This window comes from Lycium ferocissimum, chromosome 9, assembly GCF_029784015.1.
Source record: "Lycium ferocissimum isolate CSIRO_LF1 chromosome 9, AGI_CSIRO_Lferr_CH_V1, whole genome shotgun sequence".
Lineage (NCBI taxonomy): Eukaryota > Viridiplantae > Streptophyta > Magnoliopsida > Solanales > Solanaceae > Lycium > Lycium ferocissimum.
This window is the reverse complement of record NC_081350.1, coordinates 650,840-665,839: the sequence shown is the minus strand read 5'-3', so window position 1 is coordinate 665,839 and position 15,000 is coordinate 650,840. Positions and strand designations below refer to the sequence as shown.

General features: G+C 37.8%; 1 long non-coding RNA gene and 1 pseudogene across 1 annotated transcript; both read left to right on the top strand.

Moving 5' to 3' along the window:
• The first annotated feature begins 1,835 nt into the window (after window positions 1-1,835).
• LOC132029502 (uncharacterized) lies at window positions 1,836-6,403 on the top strand. The gene is made up of 3 exons (XR_009407824.1): window positions 1,836-3,191; window positions 4,533-4,673; window positions 4,823-6,403. It is a non-coding gene; the product is annotated as an uncharacterized LOC132029502 (long non-coding RNA).
• A 3,554-nt stretch (window positions 6,404-9,957) lies between these two features.
• LOC132029482 (uncharacterized) overlaps window positions 9,958-15,000 on the top strand; it is a 12,720-nt pseudogene continuing 7,677 nt past the window's right edge.

Genomic DNA, 15,000 nt, shown 5'->3' with positions numbered 1-15,000 from the left:
AGGAGAGTAGTGAGAGTAACTTGTTAGAAGTTATGAACATCCATCACATAATTGTATTATTTCATCACAAAATTTATAACTAGTAACTAAGTAGTATTCAATAACAAATGTTAAAAGTGGTTATTTGCCCAGTTCATAAATTTTAAGTACGTACAGGATAAGAATCATATTTTAGGCTTGTGCCGAATAGATTGGTCTAGACATTGTGGTTTAATTACAAGAACATAGATAAAATAGACTACCGATTAGTCAAAGTAAAAGTAAATGGACCCACCTATTGCCAAAAGTGGATTAGATTATCTCAGTATGGTCAAGCTCTTGAGGAGTTAAAATATTTATTTTAGATATGTTGAGGTGTTTGATCAAGCTTGTAGAAAAAGAATACAAGTTTTGAGTAATAGTAGAAGTAATTTTTCAGATGTTAGAAAAAGTAACTTTTCCCCTATTGAAATCTTGGTCTTATAAAAAGTACTACTCTATATTAACAAAATTGGTATTCAAATTTATTAGTCAATACTCTCCAAAATAACTTTATTTAAAAACATTTCTGACAAAAAGCACTTATCAAAATATTTAGATTTTGTAAGCCTAGCCAATCAGGCATCAGGCTATTCGAATAATTAATATCCTTGAGTCTAACGGATAAAAGAAAGATGACATTTAGCCAAAAACAATAATAGAAAAACATAAAATAAAACAAAAACAAGATTATGTTGTATAATTTGACAACGATAGACTTGAAGAGTATAGGCCAAAGTCTAAAACCAACAAAATAATCTGAATCAATGAAATATTTTTGATGATGTTTGTTTATGTTTCGCTAGGGCAAGACGTTCACGTGAAAGCGTGGAAAACTCGAGAAAAACCCCTTATTAAAATTTTGGAACCTATAAACTGACCATATGATATATGCCCCTAGGCCCCAACTACTTTAATTGTGAATATAAAGTATATATAATTCAGCAATTCTGGATAAATAATATATATGGATCTTAATTGACTTCCGTCCGTTTCAATATGTATGTAAGTATGGAAATTTTCCACATATCAACTAAATATACACAAAGTATCAAATTATTATTAATACCAACAAGTTGTGTTAATTTCCTCCAAGACCATATCATTAAGGCATTTCTAAATATAAAATGTAGCATTTTTTTTTTTTTTGGAAGGATAAAAAGGGAAAGTTCGTCTAACAAACTGGATGGAGGAGTATTTTATTAACTCAAAAAAATCCTAACAGCAATAATTTTGTATAATTATTTTTAAGGCAACGAGACCTTCTCATATGAACTATGAAATTGTAGGCATAAGCTCAACAAATCGACTAATCTGAACTCGCGTCAATTAGACTTACTACTAGAAATAAAGCATTATCTATTGAAATATGTTCTCTTCTCATGATTCGAATTCGATATCATTGATTAATGAAGATATCCGACCATCCTGCCACTCTTGGGTGGTAGACCTTTTCATCATTATAGGAAGTTAAAGGCAATTCAAATTTTAAACAATCTTTAGAAGAAAAACTAAAAGCGTACAATAAGAAAAATCATGGGAGAAAGTGTACAATATCCAAAATATAATTTGTCTTTAAAAAATATATTATGTGTAATTCATCCGAATATCTAGTGACATGTTATCTATTGGAGATAGCAAGATAGGCTAGTCATGTAATGGCTAGTTATGCAATTAGTAGACAGTTCTGTAAAAGTGATTAGTTGAGTAGTTAGGAAATTAGTTAAGCTGTTAAAAGTTTGTTAGAGAAGTAATTGGGGAAATGTGTATATATATGATGTAACTGTGAGCTGATGAATACAATTCCAATTTCTCTTTCTCATATATTTGTTGTTTCTCAGTTGCTTCTTCTCCAATCTTCATTGTCAACATGGTATCAGAGTCATCTTAATCAAAGAGGCGGATTTGGATCGAAGAAAGTTATATATTAATGATTCGAAGCTCTAAATTGCAGAGATAGTTTTTTGCTTTGAACTCATTGAAGTTACTTTCAACTCGTTGAATCCCTAACAACGGCGAATGACAGAGTGGATCGCAATCATCAATTTTTCCTTCATCATTCGGATACATCTGGAGCACCTATCATCCCAATTCAATTGACAGGATTGGAGAACTACTATATGTGGGGTCGATCTATGAAACTAGTAATTTGGGGAAAGAATAAGCTAGGTTTCATCGATGGAATATGCAAAACAGAGGATCATCCGTTGAATACAAGTATTTGGGATAAATGCAATGGGTTGTTTTAGCATGGATAGTGGGCTTAATATCGAAGGAATTGCATAGTGGAATTGCATATGCAAGTAGTGCAACAACTATCTGGGCAGAGTTGAATGAACAATTCGACAAGGTGAATATATCAAGAGTTTATTAGTTGCACGGAGGTATAGCCACGATGATGCAAGGTAAAAACTCTGTTTATGTGTATAATTCTAATTTGAAGACATTAATGAATTTGATAGTTTGATTTCACCACCTGTGTGTGAGTGTGAGAAGACAAGAGAATTTGTGCATCATCTGCATAGTTAAGGATGACACAGTTTCAAATGGGATTGAACGAATCATATGAAACAAACTAGGGCTCAAATTTTGATGATGCATCATATTCCTTCCAAAAACCTGGCTTATTCATTAGTAATAGATAGAGAAAGCCAGGGAATAATCTCAAATTCAATAGTTAATTTAGAAAACAATGAAGTAACAACACTAATAGGGGCTAGAAAAGTAAATTATCAAGGAGCTAGAAGTTACCAAGGAAGAGGAAATTTTCAAAGTGGTAATTACCAAGGAAAAGGAAATTTTAAGAATAAGAATGAGAACTGGGACCAAATATGTGAATATTGTAAGCTAAGGGGACATGTGAAGGGGGACTACTAAAAGTTGAATGGCTATCCTCCTAATTTCAAGTTCAGAAAGAAGCTAGGCTATAATGCTCACAATGCAGCTATGGAAGAGAACAAAACTTCATGTCCAAAGGAAATGGAAGAGCATAGAAATGCACATTTAAGAAATAATATGTAGAGACCAAAAAAGAAAGAAGGTTGTGTAACAAATGACTATCCTCATGTACTCATGACACAGGGAACACACTACAATCCTGCACCATATTTCACACCAGATCATGAAGTCAATCAATAAGGAGAATGCAATTGAAAGAGAAACACACATGGCAGGTATACCACATTCCCTTATTGTAAAAAAGAAAGCCAAGGATTGGATAGTTGATAGTGGTGCTACTAACCACATAATAGCAGATTTGAACCTATAAACTGACAAAGAACCTGTAAAGAAGATAGATTCACAGAAGGCACACTTACCAAATAGACAGGTGACATAAGTCACACATGTAAGGTCATATGATTCCAAAGAATGGAGAAACACTTAAAAATGTGCTGCCTATTCCTGATTTTAGATACAATATGATATCAGTTCAAATATCACCAGAGATTGTATTGCTCAGTGTCATTTTATCCTAATTTCTGTATTTTTCATGACCTCTCTCGTGGGAAGCTAGGGGGGATTGGTAGAGAGTCAGGTGGACTTTATATCCTTCCTTCTAAAGCTTATCTTAAAGCTATGCAACACAGAATAATAAGTTGTACTACAGGTATATCAGATATTGCAGCAGAGTTGTGGCACAAAAGAATGGGCATGCACTAACAGGTATCTTAAAGCAAGTATTGGGAATAAAGGATGCACAATGCAAGAGTAGCGCTTTAGATGTTTTTCAACTGTTGCATCTTGATGCTTGGGGACCTTTCAAGGTCAATACTATAGAAAGTGATAGATTGTTTCTTAATATTGTTGATGCATTTTCAAGGATGACATGGTTGTTCCTATTAAAAGGTAAGAGAAATGTTGTTGATGTTTTGAGAAACTTTATTGGTATGGTACAAACTCAGTTTAATAAACATGTTCAAGTCATTAGAACTGATATTGATTATGAATTTGTTAATGATGCTTGTCAAAAGTTATTTCACTCTTATGGGATTGTTCATTAGAGGACATGTGTCTAGATTCCCCAACAGAATGGGGTGGCTGAAAAGAAAAAGCACAGGCATGCGCGTGAACTATCAGAGTCATAAGGCTTCAAGGTCCTTACCCTTGAGTTTTGGGGGTCATTGTATCTTGGGTGTTGTCTATTTGATTAACAGGCTTCCTTCCACAGATTGTATAGGAAGACACCTTATTAGGTATTTCATGGAAAGAAAGTCCACTTGGACCATATCAGGACTCTAGGTTGCTTATGTTTTGCTAGGAATTGCCTCCTAACTATAAATTTAAGCGTAGAGCTATTGAAGTTATCCATATGAGATAATCATCTATCACAAAGGGATACATTCTCTATGACTTGAAGCATTAGTCCGTCTTCATCTCTAGGGATGTTATTTTCAGGGAACATATTTTCCCATTTTATTTCTCTAAATATAAGGATGTTGTTGTGTATCCTTCCCCCACTAACTTCTCAGATATCGATCATGACTTTCTTGATGTTGCACCTGCTAATGTTGCAGTTCCTCATGTTGGTGTTCTAGCTGCAAATCCCATTTTCGAGCAGTATGTAGTTCATCCTATAGTGCTAGCAGTGTCTCTCAGAAGGTCATCCAGAGCTATGAAGTATCCTGCTTGGATGTCATTGTTTATTACTATCTCAGGTGCTTCTAATTGTTCATATCCCATTGCCATTTATATTTCTTATGACAACTTTTCTCCTGCTTAAAAACCATGTTCAAGGACCTGCTCTAGTGTTAGGGAACCTTAATCTATTTAAGAGGTAAAACCCTAGATGGTTTGCACTATGCAGGATGAGATCAAGGCACTACAAGACAATGGCACTTGGAAACTAGCTCGCTTACCACCTGAGGAAGTTGCACTTGGGTGCAAAGAGGGCATTAAGGTAAAGTTTTAGTCAAATGTTGTTGTGGACATGTTTAAGGCTAGGCTTGTTTCCATATGGTAAAATCAAAAAAAAGGACTTGACTATAAGGAGACTTTCTCACCAGTAGTCAAGATTGTGACTATTAGAACTGTTTAGTCCATTATTGTTCAGTTAGACTGGTACATCAACTAAATGGATGTTTATTATGCTTTTCTCCAAGGAGATTTGCCCGATGAGGTGTACATAAACCTTCATGAGGGATTTTCAAGCCAAGAGGAGTCTTCAAGATTAGTATGCAAACTTCTCAAATCCATTTATGAGTTGAAGCAAGCAACAAATAGACAAAGGGAATGTAAAAGCTGCTCGAGGCATTGATCCATTCTGGATTCACATAGAGTGGTTTTGACCATTTTTTATCATTAAGGTATCTAAAAAATATGTTGTGGTGATACGTGTTTATGTAGATGACATGCTGATTGCAGAAGATGACTTGATACTCATATAAGATACTAAAGACAAGCTGTAGAAGGTCTTCAAGATTAAAGATCTTAGGACTTTGAAGGTATTTTTAGTATTGGAATTTATCACCTCAAAGAATGGAATCCTTATGAATTAGAGGAAATATGCCACAGAGTTGATTAGCGATACCGGACTAAGTGGAGAAAAACCAATAGGAACTCTACTAGATCTCAATCAGAAATTTGCAACAAAGAAGCATGAAGATATAAGTGGTGTAAATGAAGATGAAGAACTCATTGATAAAGAAAGCTATCAGAAGCTCATAGGAAAACTTCTCTATCTAACACTTACAGACCAGACATCTATTATGAAATACAGACATTGAGATAGTTTATGCAAAGTGTAACGATCTGTTTGGTAGTTACGGCTAGTTTGACCTCGTTGACCCTTTCCCGAGCTATATTAGGGTATATTTGACCTGCGGGGATGGGTGGTACACTTTTCGAGGTCTTTGGATATGATTTGGATGACTTTGTGGGAAAGTTAAGCTTCAAGCCAAAAAAGTTGACTCAAAGTTGACTTTCTGGTAAGCGGACCTTTTTCGAGAATTCGTTGATTCCGAGAGATCCCGATGGTCTTTTAAAATTGGTGTGTATATTTGGTTCGGTTCCCAATGCACATGGGTGCATTTTGGGACTTGGGTTAGAAAGTTAGTTTTGAGGTATCGTGCGTTGACTCAGTCAACGAGACCTCCGATGGCAATTCCGAGGCTACGAACACGTTCATAGCGTATTTTTATGTATATATGCATATTTGATTTGTGTCCGAGAGGTTTCGGGATGGTTTCGAGTATTGATTCCAGGTTTGGAAGACACCAGAAATTTCTGGTGTAACGGTGACCGCTTTAGCGGTGGGTGACCGCTATAGCGGTGCCTCTGTAGAGGTGGGATGACCGCGCAAGCGGCTGACGGGCTAGATTCTTATTTAAAAGACTTATAAAAAACCCTTATTCCTCCCATTCATTATATTACATTTCCTTAGCATCTTGGAGGCGATTTGAGGAGGATTTGGTCAGATTCTCATGAGGCTAAGTTTCCTAATCTTAATCTCTTTTATTTACCTTTTCTAAGTAAGAGCTCATGGTAGTAAATCCATAGAACTTGGAAGAATAAGAGAGGGTTTTTAGGTTTCTTTCTTGAATAAGTTGTTAATTATAAAACCTAGTTTTGTTGGTGGATTAAGCCTGATTAAGTATGGAATTGATGATTAGAAACTCTTATTGTATGATTCCTTCCTAATTCTTGGCTAATTTATGGAATTGGGAGTTAGGGGTTCATACCCATATTTGGGGTTTTGCCCAGAATCCAAATTTAAGTTACTTTTTGGTTCTTCTAGCTTAAAATTGATGGGATTTGATCATCTAGAACATTAATTTCATATTGAGACCTATAGATTCTGAATTTCATCTTTCCAGTTCATAAACCCCATTCGATAGGTTGGGATTTGGGTCTGAATAGAAGTAAGGGTTGAATGATGTTTCTTCTTGATTCTAATTTCACAATTCGGATATGATTAGACTTTTATTATCATGAGGCTCAAAGGAAGGGCAAGACTAAGGTTTGACTGTTGGAGATTTGTTGTTCGACTTTCCAAGTATACTACGGTTTACCTTATGGTGAGACTTCGATTAGCGAAGCATATGTTTAGATGATGTTGTCGGAGAATGCATGTAAATCTTTGGGTACGAAGTTGGGTTGGATATTGCCATAGATTGGACCTTGTTGAATGATTTAGGGGCTAGCCACCCCGTTGCATTGTTGACTTATCTTGTTCTATTTATTTATTGGCTCGCTGCCAAGTTGAGACATTGGATATTGGTGATTAGTGATATATCATGATTATGATATTTTGGTGCTCGACTTTGATTTGATATTGAGATGAGAATTGAGATTCCAGTGTGGCTTATTGTGTAGCCTTATTAGTGATATTGCTTGGTGCCATGTGTGGTGCTGTTTGGGACACACACACACACACACATATTATATTGCATCGTATTCATACTCATTTCCATGATACATTGATATTACATTGTTATGGTACTGAGGATGGAAAGTGAGAAGGAAATGCAGATGCGTTGAAACACATTGTATATTAAGTCTTCTCTGGGCTGTGTGCGGAATGACTGATATGAGGCATATTGGTGGGAATGGAGTCATCTCTGAGCTGTGTGCAGAGTGACAGGTACATGGATGTGCTACCGAGATGTGATGTTGCATCGGCCGGAGTACATGTGTACGATGCATATGCTTTGCATTCATCATTCATACATTATTGCATTGGATTATACCTCCAGGTTTTCTGTGATATGATTGTAATATACTGGTTTGAATTAATTATACTGAGACTTGGCACAGTTGGGTTTAGATGTTATAACATAGGTGATATGATTGTGATATACTGGTTCGGATTGGTTATACTGAGATTTGGCACAGTTGGGTTTAGATGCCATAACATAGATGATATTATTGTGATATAGTGTTTCGGATTGGTTATATTGATAATTGGCACACTAGGTCATTAAGGGGGGTGACATAGAAAATTAGACCTCCGTTGGGAATTTTGAGGCCACGGGTGAGTCCGTAGCGTGATTTTATGTGTTTGTGCATGTTTTGTTTGCCTTTGTAGGGCCTTGGATTGGTGTTGGTTGCGTGAAAACTGATGCAAAATGTCACGACCCAAATCACTGAGTCGTGACGAGTGCCTAATCTTTAGTGACCAAACACCCCTATACTCATATTTGAATAACATAAAATAACAGGGGCCCATAAGTAGCTCAAACCGAACTTATACTGGCTCATGATAGGATATTGTCATAACTCTGCATAATCTGTGTATACATATAAGATGGAAAGAATGATGCAAGCTACTTAGACCGCTACATATACCGTATAACAAAGTGAGAGCTGTCAAGGCTACATAATATCCCAATTATGTACAACTGTCTACAGACCTCTAATAGAGTACAAGCTGCAGAATGAACGGGACAGGGCTCCCCTCATACCCACATATGCATATACATCCCAAAATAACATACCAAAATAGACCGCGACCGGATCAAGTGAAGCGCACCGACAATGTACCGAGGGGAAGTCCTACGAGCCGCATCCTCTCTTTGTCTACCCGAACCTCACGGGCATGACGCGACCCCCGAGCAATAGGGAGCGCACGATAATGTACTAAGTATATAAGGCATAGAAGTAACATACACATAAGAACCATGAACTGAATCTGATCTCTGAAATCACAATACCAAAAACCAACAATAACAACAACAATACTAACATCATTAACATCATCATCAACACCAATATAATCCATAGAATATGCCACACGATGTTTATCCGATTTCTCAACCAATTAATCCATCATACGATGATTTAATAACTCTATCTTCGTAAATAAACTTGAATCAATATCGATAAGGAGAGATTCATACCTTACTCTCTAGAATCGCAATATCTTCGATATCTCCTCGATTTCAAGTCAAGATTTACCGTAAAACGATATTATAATCGCAACCATACGCTGTCCGAACCTGAATCCGGAGTTTATACTTGATTCGCGTTAAAATTTTAGGGGTGGAAGTTGGGGAGAGATTTCAGAGAATTTGGGGAGGTTTTGGGGTGTTTAGATGATGAAGAAATAAGGGGGTAACCCCCTCTTATATAACGTTCTGGAAACTGTCTTGACGGACTTAAAATTTGCTCAGTGCGATCGCGCTGCCTTATGGCTCATATGCGCTGAGTTGCTCAGCTCTCCTCTGCGCGTTCGTGCCACCTTCTAGTGCGTTCACGCAGGTTTAATTCCCTGCTCTGACAGCCCATCTTAAAATGCTCATAACGTTTGATTCCGATGTCCGATCGATGCAAGGTTTATTGCGTTGGAAACTAGACTTCCTGAACTTCATTTTAAGCTTTTACTTTACCTCAAAACTCCTCATATACTAAAAGATATCCTTTTTCCAAGTTGGACCAAAATTGCCCCTTATAATCATAAGTTAAGCACATATAATCTCATATATCTTTGGAGGTAACTCCAAGGTCCACAATTGAACGACTAGCACCTAGCGGATCTCAATGTACAAAACTTATGAGATGTAGCATCCTCTCCCCCTTAGAAACATTCGTCCTCGAATGTTAAAATTCTTAGGAATTCCACGAAAATTTTGCTAGAGTTTCCCCTGTAACTATACCGCGACCATCCTGTACAGCAACCCGAAATAATGCCGCATAGGGCCACATACTAAAATAAACAACAATATGGCCTCACACGACCAATCACAATAGCTATAAATAAATCCTATACCTAGGGATGATGCTGTCTCAAATTGGGCTTCGTAGGACAACGGACAAAAGTGCGGGTACTTAGTCTTCATCTCTTCTTCTGCCTCCCAAGTCATCTCCTCGACATTATTATTCCTCCAGAGTACCTTAACAGAAGCAACATCCTTGGTTCGTAGCAGTCGGACTTGCCTATCTAATATAGCCACAGGGTTTTCTCATACGATAATGCGCTCAATCACCTAGATATCATCTACTAGTATGACTCCTGAGGGATCTCCTATGCACTTACAGATCACGGACACATGGAACACTGGATGTACAGACTCTAAATCAGAAGGTAGCTTTAGCTCATATTCTACCTTACCCACTGTACGAATAATTCTACATGGCCCCATGTATCGAGGGCTTAACTTACCCTTCTTTCCAAACCTCATCACTCCCTTCATAGGCAAAACTTTCAGAAAAACCCAATCGCCTACCTCGAACTCTAACTTACACCGCCGGTTATCTGCATAGGATTTCTATTGACTCTGCGCCGCTAACAGCTTTTCTTGAATCACCTTCACTTTGTCAACTGCTTGCTGTGTTATGTCTGGGCTTGCTAACCGATTCTCTCCAACCTCATACCATCCTATAGATGATCTACATCTCCGCCCGTATAAAACCTCATATGGATACTGGAATGGTAACTGTTATTATTTGAAAACTCAATAAGAGACAAATAATCATCCCACCTACCTCGGAAGTCGATCATACAAGCTCTCAGCATGTCCTCAAGTATTTGTATGGTACGCTCCCCCTGTCCATCTGTCTGCGGATGAAATGCGGTACTAAGACTCACCTGAGTCCCTAATCCATTCTGGAAAGATTTCCAGAAGTTAGCTGTAAATTGCGCTCCTCTATCTGAAATAATTGTTGTAGGAACACCATGAAGTCGTACAATCTCTCTAAGATAAAGCCTTACGTAGTCCTCAACCGTATAAGTGGTTTTGATAGGTAAGAAGTGGGCTGACCTTGTAAGCCTACCAACTATGACCCATATTGAATCATACTTCCGTTGAGTACGGGGAAACCCTGTAATAAAATCCATATTAATTACCTCTCATTTCCATGTCGGAATCTCTATAGCCTGTAACAAACCTCCAGGCTTCTAATGCTCTATCTTAACTTATTGACAATTTGGACACTGAGCGACAAATCCTGCTGTATCTCTTTTCATACTATCCCACTAATAAACTTCCTTGAGATCATGGTACATTTTTGTTGTGCCCGGGTGAATAAAATAGCGAGAATAGTGGGCTTCCCCCATAACTTGCTGACGGAGGCCTGCAACCTTTGGAACGCATAATCTACCTCGATATCTGAGTACTCCATCTCCGGTGATCACGAAAGGTGTCCTTTCTTTTTGAGAAGTTGTATCCCGATAATGAACTAAAATAGGATCTTCGTACTGGCTTTCCTTTATCTCAGCTACCAAAGATGACACTGCTGTGTCTTGAACCGTAACTTCTGTATCACCCGAATCTAACAGCTGAACTCCAAGGCTGGCTAATCGACGAACTTCACGGACTATGTCTCTTTTCTCTGGCTACACATATGACAGGCTACCCATGGATTTACGACTAAGAGCATCGGCTACTACATTAGCCTTTCCGGATGGTGCGTAATATGAATATCAACATCATAATCTTTTAACAACTCTAGCCATCGCCTTTGACGTAAGTTCAAGTCCTTCTGCTTAAAGATATACTGGAGGCTCTTATGATCAGTATAAATATCAACATGAACACCGTATAAGTAGTGCCTCCACATTTTCAAGGCATGGATCACCGTAGATAACTCAAGGTCATGGGTTGGATAATTCTTCTTGTGTTTCTTCAGCTCTCTGGAGGCATAAGTAACAACCTTGCCGTGTAGCATTCATACACAACTCAACCCAACACCTGAAGCATCACAATATATCACATAGCCGTTTGTTCCCTCTGGAAGAGTCAAGACTGGTGCTTAGGTCAGTTTATCCTTTAATGTTTGAAAACTCCGCTCACATGCATCAGTCCACTGAAACTTAGCTAGTTTTTGAGTCAACTTGGTTAGTGGGGCTGAAAGAGAAGAAAATCCCTCTATAAACCTCCTATAATATCCTTCCAGACCTAAGAAACTACGTATCTCCGTTAGTGGTGTGGGCCTTGGCCAATTCTTCACTGCTTCAATCTTTTGGTTATCTACTCTAATGCCTTCATCTGAAATAATGTGACTAAGAAAAGCCACAGAGTTCAACCAGAACTCACATTTGGAATACTTTGCATATAACTCTCTATCTTGAAGAACTCTAAGCACTGCACATAGATGATCTGAATGCTCAGCCTCTGATGGTGAATAAACCATAATATCATCTATAAATACAATCACGAACAAATCTAGAAAGGGTCTAAAAACACGGTTCATCAAGTCCATGAATACGGTTGGGGCATTAGTCAACCCGAATGACATGACACGGAACTCATAGTGCCCATATCTAGTCCTGAATGCCGTCTTCGGAATGTCTTCCTCCTTTACTCTAACCTGATAATACCTCTGTCACGACCCAACCGGAGGGCCGCGACGGCAGTCTTCAGCAATCCGGGCACCTCTTATCATACTTTCTCATTTACATCTAGGTAAGCCCACAGAGCTAAATTATACTTTTCATTCATCATCATACTAATTCCTTTGGGCGACAATACATTTATATTAACATTAGCAACTATGCCCATATCAATGTACATAAGCCGACGAGGCTAACAAAATAACATCCAAATGTATAGACTCCAAGGCCAAACACATCTAACCATACACACATGTCTACGAGCCTCAAGAATAAGTCATATCATATGGGTGGGACGGACCCCGCCGTGCCCATAAATACATATGTACACAAAGAATCTATACCAAAGGCCGTAGCTCCGAATGAAATGGAGCTCCACTATGTAGTCCCCGAGAAATATAGCTACGGATCAAGCCTTTGTCCCCGGCCACCGCGGGCAATACGCAGCGTCCACAAACAAAAGCAGACGTCCGTACGAAGAATACCGAGTATGTAAAGCATGATCAACACCAATATAAAAGCATAATGAGCAACATATGAAATAGCATAGGATGGGAGATAATAACGACATCGTCATAACACTTACTTGCTTCTCTTAGGGACTTTCCATTTCTATTGCGTGATTGTGTACATACATCCATGTCCGTATCCGTACTCGTTTACAATCAATGTCCATATTCGTATTCGTAGTCATATTTCTAGTCATACTCGTATTCATTCACATATTCATATACATAGCATTTACATAGCATATTCGTGCTCATATTAACGTCATATACATAACATTTACATAGCATATTCGTACTCATATTAACGTGATATACATAACATTTACATAGCATATTCGTACTCATATTGACGTCATATACATAACATTTACATGGCATATCCGACCACGAAGGTTTGGTGTTTCACGTCACAGCAAGCTGCCCCTACTGCCTGCCGTACATACCCGGCCCTACCAAGGCTCGGGGTTATCCGTACCCAACCGAGTGGTATGCGCGCATTATATATATATATATATATATATATATATATATATTTGCTATATTCTACCCGGCCATATAAGCTCGGGGTTTCGTACTAGCCATACATAGGCACATACCCATATAAGCTCATAAGCATCTTTAGCATCATTACTATCGTCGTTCATTCCATCTATCACTGAGATTATTTATCATATAAGGAACTTAGTATAATCGTAACATATCGGGGATCATGAGCTTAGTAGCTTTTTAGAGATAGAATTATTGGAGAATATCATGGGCTCATAGAAGAATAAATATTTGGCCAAAGAACCATGCCTTATGAAAGAAGGGTTAGCCTTACATACCTTTCCGTTCAACTATTCTATCACTTGCACGCTCTCCTTCAATGCTCACGTTTCTACCTTCATTAGAGTTATACTATCATTGGGAAATCGATGACTTTAGCATACACTTGTTAAAAGCTAGAAAAAATTGGGCAAGATCCCCTTTATTTATACGACTTCTTCCATATCATATATCAAACCCCAAACATCAATACTAACATTCACAACATCATAACAATAGCCTTTATTCACCTACATTATCCTTGCTTCTCAATTCACTTCCAATCATCCTTATTCATGGGTCATAACACACGACATTACGTTCATTCATATACAACGTCTATCCCATGTTCTCAACATCATTCATAACATGATTATAATCATAATATATCAAGAATCATGACTCAATCCAACTATTATTCAAAAAGTGACACTATTCCCACATTCATGACCCATTTTCTATATCCTTCTACAATCCAAGTGTTTCAACTTTCAAATACCTTAAACAACATGGAAATACCATAAAACTTACCTTAGATGGTGTAGGAATGAACCTCGGGTGCAAACACTTCACTTGAGCAAAACCCTAGTTTCACCTTCGTATTCCTTGTCTTGGATGAACTTAACGGGTTCTCACTCGATTCACTTAGTTTGATGTAGTTGATCACTTTGATATCTCTTGAATTTTTGCGGGAGAAGTGTTCAGAGAGTTCTAGAGAGAAGGAGTGAAAATGAAAATGAAATAATGAACTTGGTCCCCTTTTTAATAACTCAAAAAATCTGATACGTTAGGGAAAATATACGGACGCTTATACGGTCCGTATAAGTGACTTCGTGAGTCCGACCTTCAATCTCTTTACAGGACCATTATACGGCACATTATACGGTCCGTATAATTTTATACGGTCCGTATAAGTGACCGTATAATCCCATCAGTGATGGACCTTCACTGTGACGATTCAACGGACCATTATATGGACCGTATAACATTATACGGACCGTATAATGGATCGTATAACTCATCTACTCACTGATCTTGTTCTCGTCACTCTGTTTACTCTCCAATCCTTATGGAACCTTCTTAACACTTGTTTATCATCTCATTAATAATCTAAGGGACGTTATAACTCTTCTCCAAAACATTATTAAGTCGTCGTTAACTTGTTATCATAAATCTCTTCCGATACTTATCGTATGCCTTGCCTTCTCTGGGCAAACTTTCTTGTCTAATATCGAATGTCTTGGAAAACTTAATTAGGGTCATCAAATGCTATTTCTCACTTATCGAAACATCGTATACTTCGTGCTCTTCGCTAGTCTATTCACTGTGCATCAACGAAAAAATTTTCGAGGTGTAACATTCTTCCCCCCCAAGAACATTGTCCTCGGAGTTACATTCTCGGGG